General features: G+C 38.9%; 1 long non-coding RNA gene across 1 annotated transcript in view; it reads left to right on the forward strand.

Annotated features, from left to right (window-relative positions):
* Window positions 1-19822, forward strand: part of LOC107541680 (uncharacterized) — a 110736-nt gene that overhangs the window by 46663 nt on the left and 44251 nt on the right. Inside the window, exon 2 of the long non-coding RNA XR_001603630.2 lies at window positions 12390-12464. This is a non-coding gene — a long non-coding RNA (uncharacterized LOC107541680). The remainder of the gene's footprint in view (window positions 1-12389; window positions 12465-19822) is intronic.

Genomic DNA, 19822 nt, shown 5'->3' on the forward strand with positions numbered 1-19822 from the left:
GCATGCTCAGGGTCCTACAGCCACAAATGTGATTCATGGCTCTACCTTTATCCAACAGAAAAACATTTCCTTTCATTACAATGAAAAGCAAATTGTGTGCATTTCTCCTCATTATTAATTATTGACTAATTTTGTCACATAACAATATTTTATATCAAACATGAGTTTAGATGTTCTCCAGAAAATTCTACTATCAATTCTATAATCTGACTTTAACAGAATTTCTGTAAAGATATGTTTCCAATCTATCTGGTCACGTGATTAGAATTAAACATTATTACACAGAATCAAAAATGAATTAAATTATGAGGCTCTCTGAAAATTGTTGAATCATGTACTGTCCACAGTAGTCACTACCCACATGGGGCCATTTAAATTTAAATTAATGAAAATTAAATAAAATCAGAAAAATTTATTCCTTAGCATGTCTAGCCACATTTCAAGTGTGACTGGTGGCCACTGTATTGGACAATACAGGTTATAGAGTGTTTCCTTAATTGCATGAAGTTCTCTGAAGCAGAATTTCATAGAGTTACTGTGTGTATCACAAATAACTCTGATGTACTTTCTCATCTAGCCCTCTTGTCCCCACACTACAATGTCATATAGTGAGTTTTAAATGAGAAAAAAAATCCAGTAGACACTTTGTATCCACAGGGTTCACATCCACAGCTTCAACCACCATGGACCTGAGAGACCGCATGGTGGGACCTGGATAGTAGTGCTAAGGGAAATAAACCGGTCAGAGAAAGACAAGTGCCCCATGATCTCACTCATATGTGGAATCTAATAAACAAAATAGACTGATGAATATAATAGATCCAGAAACATAGGAGCATGGAACAGACTGATGAATCTCAGTGGGAAGATGAGGTTGGGGGTTGGGGGTGGGGGGGTGAGGGTGGTAAGAGATTAACCAAAGAACTTTTATGTATATATGCATAGCCCATGGGTATAGTGCAGTGAAGGTAGGGGGGAGGGGATCAATGAGGGGAAAAAAGGGGGACATCTGCAATACTTTCAAAAATAAAGATAAATTTTAAAAAATAAAATATTTGGGAAAAATGTTATGTTGTGACTGACATGTACTACGCAGTTAGGCCTATGATGGCTTCATCTATACTGAACATATACAGACTTTTTTAAAGTCATTATTCCTTAAACTGTATGGTATATTTACATTGTATTAGGTATTATAAGTAATCTAGGAATGATTTAAAGTATTTGGGAGGATTGCATAGGTTATATGCAAATACTATGCCATTTTATCTAAGGGACTGGAGCATCTTCAGGCTTCGGTATTGAGAAGGATCTTAGGATCCATCCCCTTGGATACCAAGGGACGGCTATAGTGAACAGTTAATTATAGGAAGAATTGCAGAAAATGTATATCTTGTTTATGGCATGCCAAAGTGGGGGGAAATGATACATCTTGCTTCAGGATATTATTGTAAAGAAACCCATTAAGGGAGAAATGTAATAGAGGTTAGTGACAGTTCAGGAGCAGAAGGGACACTGTGGTGCCAGGATGGAGTAGATGTGAGGAGCAGCAGGTGGTGGAGCAGGTACTGGAGTCAGACTGATCTAGATTCCAGACCCAGCTCTCTTTTTGTACTATTTGTTTGAGCTTAAATAACTTCCAGAAACATTTTCTTAATCTGCAAAATGGAAATAATTATAGTACCTACTTCATAGGCTGATTGTAAATTAGAATAAATGAAACCTGTCTCCTGTGTTGTATAATACAGGTTCTCTGTATCTTGTACAGTAACCACTCAACAAATACTGGCTACTTGATAGATAGATAGAATAGATGATAGATGATAGATAGATAGATAGATGATAGATAGATGATAGATATGCACACACATATACACATACACATATATGATAGGTAGTACATATAGAAAGAGCTAGCATATGTGTGTATATCCACTTAAAAATGCTTGATTCTACATATATACACACATATGCTAGCTCTCCATATATGTACTACCTAGCACATATATGTACATAGATATATATGTACATATATGCACACATACATAAACTGTGTATAAAGTCCATGGCACAGTGTTTTCAAATTCATACTTTAATAACTTAGCAACAGTTTGGATAAGATGTTAAAGGAAAGGGAGGAAAATTCAAGGTTAGGTGACATGGAAAAAATGGTACCATTAACAGAAATAGCAATATCAAAAGGAACTGCTGTTTTGGGGTGGGATACAAGGAAGGGTAATGAACTTGAGGTTCATTTTGGAAGATGTTGCATTTGAATTACTAAATGGGAGCCAAGGAAGAAAATTTAGGTGGTAGGATGTGAAAAATGAATAATACATAATGAAGTCATTGGAAAGAAAAACTATCTTAATTTCAAAATAACTGGAATGAAACTGTCAAGATTCAATATATGAATATATATATTTCTATTAAAGCAATATTAAACAAGGACAAAAATTTTAATGAAAGGGGAAGATACTGTATTTACAGTCATTTCTTCCACTATTTATGTTAGGTAAATATATTTGAAGATATGATATAAAATTAAATTGCATTAATTACGTTTTCATCTCTGTAATGTTTCCTATGAGTTACTGCTTTTGAAAGGTGGGCACATGTGTCAGATGTCGAGTACCATTAATTGTAATAGTATTAATTTATTAATATTGAACTAAAAAAGTGAAAGTCGTGGTCAGACATACAGACATATGACTAATTCGTGTTAATCACGTCTTACAGGCCAGATTCTGGGCTGTCTTTATTTCATTTCTTGTTCAGACTATTCCAACTGGGTCAGTGTTTTCTCCCTAATCTACAGATGAAACCAAGTAACCCCCTTGAGAATTCATAGCTAGTAAGTTTGATCTGAACCCAAATTCTATGTGATTTGGACAGCACTTAGATTTGTGGATTAGTTACCAGAAAGAATTTTTTTTTTACCTAATGGTCAACAAAAGTAAACATTTTTCTTGGTCAGAAATGCCTCAAGAGCATTCTGTGGCTCAAGATTTTCTATTCTTTGGGAGTTCTGCTCAGTCACAGAGGAAGTTGTAATAAAAGTTCTCATGGTAAGACACTTAATTTTACTTCAGCTACTGTCTCCTCCCACTGTCTATAAAAAGTTTATGTGCCACAGACTGTAAAGAATACAACTAAAGACAGAGACGCACAGGTTAGGGCTGAGGTAATCTGTGCTCTGCAAACACGCTTCCTAGTCCCCACTCGTAGCGAAGCACAGTGAGGCTCCGCAGACATCTGTTTTTGAGCTTACGAGAACTGAAACATCTCCAGACTTCAGATAGCTTTGAAAACTTTAACATAATCTCCCATATTGGAAACTAACACCAGTCAAAATACATTATCTTAAGGCAATCTATTCTTTCATACAGTATTCTATTTATATAATTATTCTATTACCCATTAGTCTAGCACCGAGTATATTTACTCTCCCTGGGAACATTTTTTTAGAGTTAAAATAACATTGCCAATTGAAGCAGATTGCATATTTATTGTCCCTTCACGTTTTTAAGCTTTCACAAAAACTAGGGCAAAGGCCTTTGGATGGTACAGAATCATGCAACAGGAGGAAGGGTGTGTGTTAGGAAATGGGCTTCGAGAGGGCCAAGTTCCTTGCCACAAATTGGCTAATGGGCAGCACAGGCAAGTGATCACTTACAAAAGACAATAAAACAGGTGACTATAAAAGATGACTGGAAGGTGACCTGCAACAAGAACCTAATTTGTTCCTGCTCGATGATCACACAAAGGTCAATCATTTTTTTCCCCTAAAGGTGAAATTTCATCTAAAGTCTTGGAAACAAACATACAAAAATTAAAAAAGATTATAAAAAAAACACAAAAAACAATTATAAGCTTTTAAAATGCTGAAACCAAATAGAATTTAAAAGGCACTTTATAAATGTCCCATTATGGTGCATTATCCCACAGAGAAATGGCAAACCAGTGAAGTCAGGAGTGTGTATTGCTTCAGTAACAGTGAACCTTCTTTGGGAAAAATAACATTTCTCTTTGCAACAGCATCAAAATTAGATTCGCTTTAAATTTGTTATTTATTACACTATAAAAGCCTTTGAATTGGTAAATGCTAGACACAGGCTTGGTCCTAACATTTGCAAAACCTGAGGCCCTCCTATTGCGTGCCTGAATATTTTAAACTTATAAATCAGGCTGTAGACAGGGCCCTACCTGGTTCTCAGCAGAGCCCTTGAAGCTTGTTTCTACACTCACCCTGCAGGTGAGGCTCAGGTGGTATTGCACGCCCCAGGGTTGCTCCTGGTAAACCCCAGTAGCCACCTGGATCTGCTGGCACAGGGCAAGGCAGAGGCTGGTCTGGCTCTTAGGATGCTGGGGCAGTCACTGGAATTGCCCAGCCCAGAATGGGGCCCACCTGGTCAAGCTCCTCAGGGAGCCAGGCCATGCAGGATCTGCTCCCATTCTCCTTACCTTTCCAACTCAGAGTTTCCAGGCAGTTCTAAACGCTTCCAAAAATGACACAGCCCCAACAGAACAAAATTTGCCACTGAGAACCCCCCTTCCAGTAGAGATTCACCCCTCTCTATCCTTGTGGTTGTTCAGGAAAAGTCAGTCAGGGCCTTACCTGGGATCTGGCCCCAGAATCGGGAATGTGACTCAGGGTTGGACAATCTGAGTATTTCATGCCTTGGAAACATGATTGGTGGATCTCGAACCAGGCTAATTAGAGTCCAGAAACTCTGAGAGAGCTATTGGAAATAGGATGCTCTCTGCCTAGTCAAGAGCATGTAGGACTGGGGCTGTCTGTGACCCTCTTGCTGCCTCATGGGAAGGAGCCTCTGAAAGGGAAGCCAAACAGAAGCAACAAGATTTGAGAGATAAGGGCCGGAGGACCGTGCTTAGATCTCTGAATCCAGCTGTGCCCACTTGAAAAGGCCAATAAATCCCATGATTTCCTTTAAGCTAGTTTGAATCGGGTTTGTGTCACTTGCAACAAAAAGCGACTTGAATAATAGAATTTAATTTTGTAAGCAACAATTCCATGTGATCCCAGGCAAATCCGCCCAGATGGCCCACAGGCACACCATTTTAAAAGCGAGCCTTGTCTCTCTCCCCCTGCCACCACCTCCTCCACAACAAGTCTGCTGTTCCTCCTGTTTTCCATACCCCACCACTTTCTAGGATGTCCCATTTCCGTAAGTACTGACACATTTTCTCCTGAACATTCTTGAATCCATCTTCCCCTCTGTTCTCCTGTTGCTGTTTATTCCACAATCTCAATTTATTTTCCTGAACTGTTATAAGAACCTTTTTTCTAACTGGGTTCCCCCTGCCTCCAGTTTTTCTCACATCCAAACCATATTTCCTGTTGCTGCCCGAGTGAGGTTTCTGAAGTGTGAGTCTAAACATGTGACCTTCCCCCATCCCACCTCAGTAGCTTCCGTCGCTTATCATTACCCAAAGGACAAATTTCAAATACCGTAGCATGGATTGGTCAGCTCTTGTATAATTTGGCCTCAGCCTGAACAGTTCTAGCCCGGCTTCTGCCACCACCCCACAAATAATCTGTGGTCCACCCCCTAATAAGTGGCTCCAGTTCCTTGGGCACACTAATTTGTGGCCACATGCTATTTCTCCTTTACCTGGAATGGCCTTTCCAACATTTGTCCTGAGCAGACAACTGCTACGTGCTTTTCTGGATTTAGTTAAGCCTTGCTTCACTTCTAGTAGATTTGGTCTTTCAAGCTTCTAGGTAACAGGCAAACCCCAAATCTTTTTTACTTCATAAGCTCAGCATTTTATTTGTATCCATTATTCTCAAGGTCACTTAGAGAATCTACCAGGTATGATCACAAAGGAAGAGTAGTAGTAATGTGCCCTAAAACTTTGCTGTTATCATCGATTGTTCTGGAGGCCAAGGCAAATGCAAAACTTTAGACCTGTTGATCCTGCACTACTTGGCTGGCTCAACATATCCATGGATTACACACTTGTGGTCCCATAATATAAGCCCAAAATATGCACTGGAATGTGCTGAAGTCATAGGGACACTCCATGCCATGTATGACCTCCCTATTTCAATATAGCCTTTTTCCCAGGGCCCAACTTGCAGCTCTGTGCCTGCACCTCTAAATGAGAGATTTTCTTGTTTTCATCAGCTTCTTGCTTTGGACGTTTCCTCAAGGTCCCTGGCTTGGCTCCCCACTGCACACTCCCCCACTTCAGGTTGCTTTGTAGAGCATATCAATTGTAGCCAGCACATTGGAGCCCACCCCTTACACATACTTCCCACTCTTGGGCATATGGACACTTCTTAATACTGACCAGAGCCGCCTTTTAAGTTTGGTTAGCAGGAAATATGGATGTTGGCATAGTCATGAGCAAGATTTAAAGTCCCCACAGTAATCATGAAATCCAACTCGATTTTTTTTTTTTTTTTTTTTTGCAGTTACTTAGCACTCCCTCCTTTGTCTTTGCCTTTTTAGCCTCTAAATGGAAGGAAACAAAAGTTCCTGTTTATTTCTCTAAAGTGCCTGCCTGCAACACTGATTTGTTCATTTGGAACCAGAGAGGAGCTGAAGCCAGGAACAGTGTGACTCATTCATTTGAAATAATTATTTCAGTCCATCTCAGCAGCCCAGCTGGTTGAGGCATTGCAAGGCAACAGTGCCTGGGTAAAGGTGGTTTATCGTGAACTCTGGGATCACGTGATGCCAAAGGCTGGCTTTCCAGAGTCATAGGTGTGCTGCAAAACCCTCAGTGCCCAAGCGAGACTTGCCGAATACATTCTGTGCATGCATTCTGGTAAATACATCAAGGTAATAATTACTTCCACATTTCCCCCTTTTAAATACACATTTTTACTCAGGGCCACAGTTTGCCCTTACACACACCCAATGCATTTCAGATTTCTGTGTAATTTAAAGAAAAAGTGTTGCTGAGGTGAGCCAAATTTATATATGAGTTCTTTGTGTAAGTTTTTTCAGAGCTACAAAGGCTGTGTCCCCATGCTTATATACAGTTTGTTTCCCCAGAATGGCTTTCTGCCATCAATTGCAATACCTTTCTTACAGTGCCCTAGATCCCAATATGAAAAAAGTTTACTTATTTTTTTTTATTATTTTTTAAAAGAAAGACTTCTTATGTATGTTTTTAAGACAGGAGGACTGGTTTACATTTTCAATAACCTCAATGTGGATATAGTAAAAGAGGTGATATTTTGGGGGGAAAATAGTGAATTGTAATGCCCATGAAAAGAATGGTCTTGTTTTCTTGCTTTGGGAGCAAGGGAGAGCATATATGATTTTTTACTCTATGAAAACTGAGGATAAAAGTATGACAATATCTCTTTATAAGATAGAGCAAATGTAGTAAAACATTTATTAATAAAGAAAAGTAAATTTATAATATTTATGAATAGAATTAGCTTCTGTTCCATGTATTTCATTTTTCTTCCTTATAGACTACATGTAGGCATTTAGTTTTATAATACTTTGAAATCTTTTTTACATTTATCAATTAGGTCATTATTTATACTACTTTGCTTAGTATTGATAATGTCATTTCAGAATAACATTGTTCATCTCCATAGATCTGGGTTTCGTTGATATTTGGGAATGGCTTTAATATTTCTTTGTTCACAGGTCTTCCATATAGAATGTGTTTTCTTAGTTTCAACTGCTCCTTCTAATTGTACTTAATTCAGGAATATTTGGGATTTGGTTTTGGGGATAGGTTCTCTCTGTGCATTGTTTTCACATTACCCTAAAACAGCTGACAGTTTATGGATGTATTGGGAAGTCACTAGATTTTATTGTGTTTCTTACTATCGTCCATGCTTTCTATTAAAATGCTTATTTAAAATAGCCCAATGTTTTGCCTTTGGTTTTGGGAACATTAAACTTAAGTGCATCCTGTCAATCAAATATGTGTCTGTTCAAAGAGAATCAAAAAGAAAAGCAATTGAAAACTCCAGTGCAGTGCAGCGTTGTTATGTTTTATTGAAAAGAGTATTTAAAAAGCCAGATATTGTGGTGCCAGATACATTACTTTAATGGTTGACTCCTTGGCATCCTGTCAAAAGGTAGAACTTGTATCTGGAATAGCCTGATGGGATAAAAATGTCAGAGCTTTGATTTTACTGCCTCTGACTGCAGAACACTGTCCAAGTTTTACCTGGTTCACCCTGCAAACGGTCATGTTTTCAGCACCATCCATGGAAGTTTTGTGGAGAAAGTTATCCAGGACCACAGGAAACATCACTTTAATGGTGTCCTTTGATTACTTGAATAAGCTTTAAATTAAAAACGGCTTTCGAATACTTGAACATGAGTTAAATTCCAACCTAGACTTAACTGATCTATTCTCCAAATAAACTCAGTAGAATCTCGTGAAAATATCTTTATCTTTTTAAAAATATATATATCTTTATTGATTTCAGAGAAAGGAAGGAAGAGAGAGAGAGAGAGAAACATCAATGGTGAAAGAGTCATTGATCGGCTGCCTCCTGCACGCCCCCCACTGGGGATGGAGCCCGAAATCCAGGCATGTGCCCTGACCTGAAATTGAACTGCGATCTCCTGGATCCTAGGTCAATGCTCAAGTAATGAGCCACCGGGGCCAGGCTCTTTGTTATCTTTACTTGAAGCTTTTGGATGAGTGAATGAAGTCTCAGTAAGCATATTTTAGAGCATAATTCCCTTTAACCACATTTATTTCTCTCTATTGTAATGAATATTTTTATATCTGGCTTTCCGCTAGGCAGAAACAATACCTTTGCATCTTCGGTAGTAGAAGTGATGCAGCTGGGTTACCCCGAAGAACTCAAATGCCTCCTCTGCAAAATGGGCCAACGCCACATAGCAGTAGGTGCATGTCACAACGTAAGTGAAACACTTGTGCCTGGTATTCAACGGATGCCAGCTCCCTTTCTCTTCCTGAGAAGTCAGTGGGCCATTCTCCACAAATTACTCCAACTTACACATCCCTTGGTAACTTGCCTTAGTGACCCTCCAAACATCAATTTAGAAGGAGTTTTACGTAGAGAATGAGGGGGAAGAAGAGAGGGAGTTACCAAACACCGAGCACTTGCTTTAAGCCTGAGACACGCTGTGGTGCCTTAGACTTTCGGTTGTTTCTGGTCCCATAGCTCTTCACTGGAAGAAAGTATAGTCGAGTGGTTAAAAGCTTTGCCTGCGGAATCATATTGAAAGTGTTCAAATACCAGGCTTTACACTTGATAGTCATGTGCACTTGGGAAAATTGTCCTCTCTCAGCCTTAATTTTCCCTGGAAAATTTGAATGAACTTTAATGTTCATACATATAGGGTAGTCGAGGGGATCAAATGAGATTAATGAAAATAAAGTGTCTACACGAGACCCTGGCACATGGTAAAATTTGTTAAATCATTCCCCCAGTGTTAGCGATGAGGTTGAAGGTAGGGAATGGGGGACAAATGCAGTGATTAATGCTATTAATGCTAATAATGCTATTAATGCTGATACCATTTGCTAGCTTTCTGACAACAGGGAGAGGTTGATAAAATTTAATATGGATTTGTTTTTATTTTCTTGTCTCTCTCTTTTTTAAAAAAATATATATTGATTTCAGAGAGAGGAAAGGAGAGGGAGAGAGAGAGATAGAAACATTAGTGATGAGAGTCATTGATCGGCTGCCTCTTGCACGCGCCCTACTGGGGATCGAGCCCACAACCCGGGCATGTGCCCTGACCAGGAGTCGAATCCAGATCACCTGGATCCTAGATCGACGCTCAACCCCTGAGCCACACCCGGCAGGGCTCTTATCTCTCTTAATAAGTCAGTAGCATCTGTTGTCAGCTCTGGTAAACTTAGAAGTGAAAAGGGCATTCTGAGCTGCCCAAAGAGAGTGGCAAGCTAGGGAAGGGTGATTATCTGTTCGCCCACTGACTTCCTACACTGTGAATACTGCCTAATTTAATGGCCAGGTAGCTGAGCACTTGGCTTACAGTGCCCCAGGTGAGACCATATATGTCCAACCAGTTGTTCTTGATCACAACGAATGGAAATGTGAAAAATGTGAGTAGTTTATGAGCATTCACAAAGTTGTTAAGAAGACACAAGTCTTGTTTATGTTTTCTACAAAAAGAAAACACAGTATGTGTAATCCCTTGCTCATGGTTTTAGAGGAATTGTAAAGGAAAGATAATTAGCTACATGTATATTTACTGAGTTGTTTCCTTCAGGAAAGAGTGCATGTCATTTAGAGGGATGATGCCAGGATAATATAAAATTGACTGTCAGTGTAAAAAAAATCATCCACAGTATTTTCTCAATCAGGTGACATAACTTATCACACTTGTAGATGGAATGAAGATTGAGAGGGAACCTAGTGTCTTCCCTAGTGGCTCAAAATGACAGGTCTGGGCACACAGCCTGGCCTGTAACCAGTCTCTCCTTTCTGTATCAGTCTTTGTTTCCCCACCCACATTTTAAGTTCTTGAGGCACCGGAGCCATTTCTATGCTTCTACTAAGAACAGTTAATATCGAATGACACTGCTTTTAAAGAGAAGTTGCTCTTCATCTGCAGAAGTGCTGCTACTGAGGCAGTGTGGTCACACACACACTGGAGTTTGTGGGTGGTGGTGCCGAGTCGCCCACACTCTGTCACCTGAGCCCCCCTTGGATCAGCAGCAAACGTTTGCAGGACAGCTGGCTGGAATCATGGTAAGAGGCAGGATGCACAGAACACATTTGTTTTTGTTTTTTCATGTGATACTAAAGGGATAAATATCACAACTCTAGCATCATTAACACTGTATAGTTGGTTGGAATGTAAAATGATACAGTCATTCTTGAAATCAGTTTCTTTTTAAAAACTAAAGTTTATCTACTATATAAAATAAAACAAAAACCTTGTATACTATACAACCACTAAGCTACATGCTGATGTGCATATTTGAATGGATTAATGGGACCTAATTCACTGTGGCATACTAGAACCATTTAAAAACTCACCAGTATCAGAATTTCTATGTGTATTGTATTCCTAAGAGGCAGGGGGGCCAACTCAGTGGTTTAAGAGAAAGAGACATAGGTTCTAGGCCTAAATGGACCTTCGCAGCATTAATAATTTCCCTTGGTCTCAGTCTTCATAACTGAAAAACAAGGGATTGGACTAGTTTGCTGTTTCCCAAACTTACTGAATTTTAATTAGCTCACTAAGTGCTAGCTAAAATGATAGTTTTCTGAGTTTTGCTATTCAGCAGGGACAGGACCTGTGAATCCATGATTTTATCAAATGCTCCAAATAACTGACGTAAGAAAAACGGGAGAAACATCATATTGAGTGTTGTTTGATCTCCCTGCCCCCAACCTCAAAAAGCCAACTGTATAGTAGGCAGCAGTCACCACAGAATTTTAACACATTGGCCTATGATTGACTAAGGTGAGGGACTTGCCTATTGTAATAACAGAAAAATCTAAGAGATTAATTCCTTTAAGGACACACTATTTTGCTTTTATTGTATAACTAAATGCCAAAATGTACATTCTAGTACATTGAAACCAACAGATAGAACATAGCAATCCTAAAAGAAAGGCTTGTGACATCAATCTGAATGAAGTCTGTTAACCAGAGAGAGGGAAAGAAAGCAGTTTTATTTTCCTGCTTTCTAGTCTTATCTGTAGTTATGGAATCCCTTTGCGACATACTATTGTAAGATCTAGAGTGTGATGAAGTGTTATAGAAATCATGGAAATTTAGGCCTGGTATGATCACAGCTGTGAAGATTATGAGTGTGAGCCTATTAAAGAAATGAATATCAAACAATAAATTTTTTTAATACACGCACACACATACACACCCCTTTGCTCAAGCCCAAACATCCACACATGCAAACACACTCCTGCCCCCCAAAATGTGAACACATGGACACCCCCTTCAGAACACATGCTGTGTCACACTCTCGACTCTGGGCTGAGTTTTTAGTTGATTAAACACATGAAACTGAAACTATCCAAATAAACTCTTTTGGCAGTTATTGAAAGTCTTTTGAAGTAAGCCAGAATGCCTCTACAGTCAGTGTTTCCATACTGAATCAGTCCCTGTCACAGTGATATTATGTTTATTTTTTATGTTGGAATGTAGATTTCTTCTTTCATTGCACCAGCTCTGCAAAGATAAAAATAAAGGTACTACGGCAACATTCTGTGGGTTTGAAGACCTCCTCCCTGGTGAAAGCTTGTGCTCTAACTCTTTGTACAATCTCTTTTTAATAGGATTGATTGGGCTGCTATTTTGTGGCAGTAATTTCAGAACTCTTCTATCCCCTCAAAAGGGGAAAATATTTCTTGCCTCTATGAAGCAATAAAACTTCTTAATACTTGGTGATTCCCTCCTTCCTTTTGTTTCCAGGGCCATGTGGTCTCTTTGAGCTTGTCATCTGTGACAGGAACTGACTGGGAGGGATCCATGCAGGGAACTCTAAAGGTAATTTTGAAGATTTCCCCAAGAGCTTGAGTTTCTTTGCTCAGAGGCCTTTACTGCTCAGAAGCAAAACGTTTTGATATACCAAATGTAGAACTTGGGTACAAGATACACCAAAATTAAATATATCCAAAAGTTAGCTCATGACTTTCTACACTTGCATAAAGCCACCCCCTTCCTTCAAAAGTCTCTGCTCTGGATAATGGAATCAAATTAAGTCTTGAAGTTGTAAGCTGAAGATCCGCCCTCAGATCCTTCCCCACTCGCTAAATTCAGTTATTCATTTCATGCTGTCTATTCTACCTTCAAAATAGCTCTTATTTGTCATCTCTTTGTTATAGGTAATGTGATGAGTTGAATGGTGGCACCTCACTCTAACACTCTGGACCTCTGAATGTGACCCCGCTTGAGATCAGACTTTTTGCAGATGTAATTAAGAATTTTAAAGTGAGACCCTCCTAGATTATAACAGTGGGTTTTAAATCCAATACAAGTGTCCTTACAAGACATGGAGGAGAGACACACAGGAAGAAAGACAGACTATGGGAAATTGGAATCTGAGATTGGATTGATGTAAGCCAAGGAAGTCCTGGAACCCCCAGAAGCTGGAAAGATTCTCCCCTCTGGGAGTATGATCCTATCGACACCTTGATTTCAGACTTCTGGCCTCCAGAACTGTGAGAAAATAAATTTCTGTTGTTTATAGCCACAAGTTTGTGGTAATTTGTATGGCAAACCTAGGAAACTAATGATAGTTATTTATACACCTGCCTAGATTTTAAAGTTTGGGCAGGAAAAGACAATAGATTTTTTAAAAATTAATAGACTTGGGTTTTTTTTGAGCAGTTATAGGTTTACAGAAAAACTGACAAGTACTGAGTATTCTCATATACCCCCTCACCTCCAGTTTCCCCTATTATTAATGTCTTGCATTAGTATTATATATTTGCTAGAATTAATGAGCCAACATTGATACCTGATTGTTGACTAAAGTCCACAGTTGACATTAGGGTTCACTCTTTGTGTGTACATCCTGTGTTTTGACATATGTTTAATGACACGTATCTGTCATTATGCAAAATGATTTCTCTGCCCTAAAAAGCTCTGGTGATCCACCTATTCATCACCCCCGCCTCCTACTAGACACTGGTAAGCAGTGATATTTTTTTCTCCATCTGCCTTCTCTAGGTTGTCATATAGTAGGAATCACACACTATTAGCCTTTTCAGATTGGCTCCTGTCACTTAGCGATATGTATTTATGATCCCTTCATGCCTTTTCATGGCTTAATAGCACATTTCTTCTTCTTACTGAATAATATTCCATTGTGTGGATGTAAGAAATAGATTTTTATTTCATCTCTGTAGCCTTTGGAGAGTGGGTTTGTGTACTGAATTCTCTATCGTTTAATGTATTTTCAAGAAAAATGGATATTCCAAAATTCTGACTTTTTTCAAGGTATGTTTGAGTCATATTTATAAAAATGCTAGAAAATAATGCTAGAATAACTATTTTTAATAAAATGAGTCAGTTTATCTATTAACAACAGGTAGTACATAGTCAAATAGAAATATTTTGGGTGTCATTTAAGGTCTAAAAAAGCCAAATAGAGAAAATTCTTTTAGTATTAGAATAGTTTCAAGAAAGGATTCTTGAATAGCCCCATAAAGTTGTCAGCATGTAATATGATTTTGGGTGCAATTTATTTGTGGTGACGTCAGGGAGAATATAGGAAACACATCTTTCATGTAATTACACAGTAAATAATTTATGTTCAACCAAATTATTGATACATTGCAAGTAGGAAGGATTTTCCTCCCCCCACATTTAAGACTGTCCTTAAATAAACTACAAGTTCATGCTACCATCTGGCAATGAACAGAGCAGATTAATCATTTCCTTTTTGAATAATGAAAAAGTTCCCTTCAAAATGTCCCAAAAATATTGGACATGGAAAAAACCCCTAATATTTTGTTTATAATTTCAAATGGTTTTCAGTTATGAAATCCTACAATACAAACTTTCTTTGATCAAGCTAATATTACTTAGCTTTACTTGTTATTAATAAATGTGTTGTACTTATATCAGAAAAGTAATTTAAGAAAAGAGCAAAAGGAAAAATCCCAGAGCCTGGTTTTCAGAAAATACAAATTGCTCAAACATAGCACCTTGGTTCCCCTTAGAGCTCCAGCCAGCCCCCTCCCACCTCTCACCAGGGTCTTTTGGTTTTGCAGTCTTCCCTTCCCCCATTGTTTATGATAAACATTTCTGGCACATTTATCATCTTTGGTAAAGTACATTGTTAAAACCTGAGTTGCTGCCAGGTTGCTGGTGAACAGAGGAAAGAGCTGAAGTCTGTGCTTTGGAATAACCTTTTGTTATTTGGTCGACGCTTCTTTTCTGCCTGAGCAATCTTGTTTTGATTTTGCTTGTTTTTAAGCTTTGAGTTTTGCTACATACTTTGACATTTGACTAATAGAAAAATGTTTGCTTCTTTTCTTAGTCATTTTATGTCAAGTGATTCATTTCTTTTCTGCCTTTTTTTTTGGTAACCTCAGGCATTCTTAGTGGAGCTTCATACCCATCACGCAGCTGTTAAAAAATCCCCACCACAATCCTAGCATGTGCATTTTGACAGTGTTATGAAACATGCCTATTTTAAAGTACTTAATACTTTCATGTATGTACAAACCTAACAGCATCTCTGAATCTATTGTCTGTCCCAGGGGTCAGAGCAGGCTGTACAAAAGACTGTCCTGGTACAATGACTTTCTAATGACTTGGATTATAAGTAGTTACTGCCTTTTTGTGTGTCTGCTATAGTAACTTTCCCCGTGTCCCATACCACCTTCTAAGTCACTTATTCAGTTTTTATTTATTTTTTATTTATTTATCTATATATTTATCTATTTATTTATTTAAAAGCATTTGTTTACCACTGCTTACTTGCCATACAATAAGTTAAACATTAGAACCATAAGATTCATAAGACATGGTCACTGCATTCAAGTAGCTCACACATCCTGAGGCACATCTTTGTTCAAAAGCAAGACAGACTGGTGTCAAAGACAAGAAAAATGGGAGTAATAACATCTTTTTCTGGGATAAGCATAACTAAAAATATAAAACTGTAATAAAGACAACTTTGAAAAGAAAAGAGACTTTCCGAAGTATTTTAGGTTGGGAGCAAACATTTGGATTTAAACACAAGGCATCCTAGAACCCACTCAAGTTGAATGACAAGGGTTTCCAGTGTCATTCTTGCAACAGTCTGCAACATACACCACATATTGATAGAGTTTGGAGCTCACCCAGTGGAGGTGCACGGGTTTGGGGTAGAGAGAGACAGAGGGGGAATAAAGGAACATAAAGGGAAGGTAAACTGCTGGAGTTTGAATATTTAGAAATCAGGTACTCTATCAGATTTGGAAATATCTTTCATGTCTCTTATCTGGGATCTTTTATATGTTCTCACCCTATACCCTCTTCATATTTGAGCCCATTCTTTCCCTTGGCTTTAAGTATAATCTATAACTCCTAAACTTATTTTTCTGGCCTAGTAATATCATTGGACTTTCATATCCATATATTCAACTGCCTTGATATCACCATAGGGCATCTATCTCACAGGTTCTGACTCAACTGTAGGTTCTTTCAGATCTTCAATCTCCACCTCCAGTGCCCCCAGATCACAACACCAAACATCTGATTTTTAAGCCAGAATACTGTTTTCATTTGTCTTTCTTGACACTTTCCTCTCTTTCAATGTTCCTAACTAATTCACTATTAAGTCCTGTGCATTTGACTCTGTTATAAATTTTGTTTCTTTTTTCACTCGTTTTCATATTCACAATCACTGAGAGGCCTCTCTGATTGTATTTTGGTTCTTTCCCAAATCATTCTCAATATTGCCTCTCACACTCAAATAGATATTTTTAAAAAAAGATGTTACTTTGACTTCTTAAACTTCTTGGCCATTGATTCTTCAAAGACTTCCCATTATATTACACTAAAATTCAAAATCCTTAACAGAACCTTAAGGATCCTACATGATCCAGCTGCTCCTTACTTCTCCAGACAGGTCCTGAGCTACTCTCACCCATGTTCACTGTACTTCATGGTGGACTTCAAGTCCTTTAGAAGTCTTTCCTAACCCCCAAAGCTTCACACATGGTTTTCCTTCTGCCTGAAAGGTTCTTCTCCCATCACTTGCCTTTACATTTCCTTTTTATGACACTAATCTATATATTTTTTCACAAAACAAAAAGCCTTACCTTGAATTCTCCTGCAATAAATACCGCATGCTTCCCCTAGATCCTTGTTTCAGAGGTTATGTAAACGGCTGGGAGTATCAGCTATCAACTGCTTAGAGTTCCATCCGGCTTTCCCTGGAAATGGTTGCCTACGGAAGGCTATACCATGTCTGAGGCAGGAATAATAATTCCTGGCCCCTTGTCCCAGCTTGAGACAACTGAGTTCCATATAGTCATATAGGACTGATTGAAGCCTCAGGACACAAGATTGGGTTAGGCCTCCATTTTAACTTAATCACCTCTTTAGAGGCCCTATTTCTAAATACAGTCACAGTCCATGATAGTGGGGTTTATGGCTTCAAAATATGAATTTGGGAGGGAGACACAGTTCAACCCCTAACAGAGAGGGAGGGATACTGTAGTTCTCCAGGACACATGAACCTTATATGCTGGTTTGTCCTTGATATCTCGAACACATAAGGCTGGAAACCAAAGAGTTGAAAGTACACATGGCCCCACTTACCATCAGTCCAATTACCCACTTGGGCTCTCTATCACACCAGGGACACAATAAGAGCCTAATTTAACTTTCAATCTGAAAGTTGCTCCCTAGTAACTTCAGACTCCTTGTGTCAAGAAAATATCAGAATCCCCATTTCAGCAGGTATCTTGGCAAAAGACTCACCTTGATCATGCTACAAAATGAGACTGAAGGTATTTTTGCTCAGGGGATTCACTGGGGTATCCCACTGCTTCCACGACCAGTTCTAATAATGAACAAACACAGCAGTCATTGTCTGAGAAGAAAACGGTAACCAGGGACTCAGACCCTTCAGGGGTGAAGATCTTAGTCACTCCACCAGGCAAACCATCTAGCACACAAATGAGTTAGCTGAGAATGAGGATAGCCTGGAATGGGCAGTGGAGAAGGGCAGTGATTGTGAGTTACTGCTAAGAGATCACATGCAGCAGCAGGGACTGTATGTAGTTCATCCTATAACCCTTTTATTGTAAATTTCCCAGGAAAGGACAGCAGGAATCCTGGAAGAGCCGTTCCCAGATAGGAAACCTTACTTGAAGATGCTGGTGGATCTGGATCACTTAGTGGTAGACCATAATCAGTTATAAAGTGCTTCACTCAGATCTCTTTAGAGATACACCCCCCCACAGACACCCCGCTATTGGGAATATGAGCTGCTGAGAGCACATTGTGACATCCCTCACTGTCAATTTCCCTCAGGTGCAGTGGGCATACTTTGTTCATGGTTATAAACTTTTCCAGGGCAGCAACCTGTGAACAATGACTGTGTCAAGTGAAGATGTAAAGCTCTGTCTGCTTTCCTCAATCTGGGACAGCTTTGAAGGGTCATCCCATAACTAGACTTCATATAGGATCAGCTGAGACTCCAGGTGTAGCCACATTGTGGCCATCTTCTCTCTCAATCCAAGCCCACTTCCTTCTGAAAGCACTTCGCCGATCTGTTTCCAAAATATACAATCTAAAACATTCTACGCTTTGTGTCTTTTAGCTTCTCACCACATATTGTAATTTTCTTTCAGAGCAATTGATATCATTGGTATTGTAGAAGTATTTATTTATTTCTATTTCAACTAGTAACATGATTGAGGGCAGGACACAGCTATTTTGCACGTACCTATATCCCCTTACACTTGGTACAGTATTGATACTTATTAAATAATTCATGCTTTATCTTTTTGCTGTTACTCAAACTAAACATGATTTATTTTTTTCAACTCCTCTCCTAATAATACACTTGCCCGCTTCTCTAATGAGTTCTTTAGTCACTAGTACAGAAAAACCCCAAAGCACAAATGAATATAATTGTCTGCCTTTCTCAGGGTGCTAAATTCTTCTGGAGAAAATAGTACCAACTCCCGGATCATACCATGAACTGTACCCTCAACCTGTTCCTCAACACAGTTTACTGATCCTTTTACGTTCCCCCAATTGGCTGCTTTCCCTTTTCCACAGCTAATGCAGCTCTCTAAGCTCCTTAAGCACCCCCCCCCCTTCTTTCTAACCCACTGTATCACTGCAGAGGACTTCAGCTTCTTGACACTACATTCATTTGTAAAAATACACACCTATGCCTATACCTATCCTGCTTTCTTAGTGCCACAGTTGATTAGGAATTCTTATTTCTAAGCTTATTGGTACTACTTTTCCACATCCCTCTGGCCAGCACCCACTCATTCTTGCTTCTGGCCTCCACAGGTGATCATCTTAAAGAGTTGTTACATTGACTATTTCTGCTTCCTCACCTCCCAAGTCTTCCCCAATCAGCTTCAGCTTGCTTTGTGAAAGCCATCAGTCCACTGAAATTACTCACACCAAGATTGACAACAATCTCATTGGAAATAAATCCAACAGAATCTTTTGTCATCAGATTACAAAGCCTTTCTTAAGAATGGATAACCATTGTCCTGTCTCCTGAAATGCCCTCTTTCTTGGTTTTCATAATACCTGCTAGCTTTGTATTTCTCCCATCACTGTTCAGAATTTTTGTCAGGCAACTTTGTCAACTCCCTTTTTTCTGGGACTCCCATAACTCTTGGAGTTTTCCTGAGTCCTTGGCTCTTTTCTCTCAATATTTTATAACGCTCAAAGGATAATCCCATTCAACTCCTTGAGACTCATTTATTCCATCCAGAACTCTTATGCAAATCTCTATTTGAGTGCCAAATTCTACTTCATTCCCAGTTTCCCACAGTGCAACCCCACATTTTCAAACCTGAGTTCATTATTTCTTTGACTTCTCCACTGTCATATAAATATTCCATTCACCAGCAACAAAAACCAGAAACTTAGGAATAACATTTGACTATTTCTCTTTTCCTGCCTTTAATTCACCACACAACTACCAGGTAAAGCTTTCTGAAATTGCACCCAATTATGTCAGTCCCTCACTAAAATTGCCTCAGTAAGCTACCTTGTTCCAAAGATAAAGCCCCGGGGTTTTTTTTGTAAGAATCACTAGGCCTTTGATAAGCTGAACTCCTCTTATCAGAAATATTTTAATTTGTCCGTCTTTTCTATCTTGGCTAGAAAAACAGAATAATTCAGAAGAATTAAGTTGCCTAAATTTG

Source organism: Miniopterus natalensis, chromosome 10 (assembly GCF_054644295.1).
Source record: "Miniopterus natalensis isolate mMinNat1 chromosome 10, mMinNat1.hap1, whole genome shotgun sequence".
NCBI lineage: Eukaryota > Metazoa > Chordata > Mammalia > Chiroptera > Miniopteridae > Miniopterus > Miniopterus natalensis.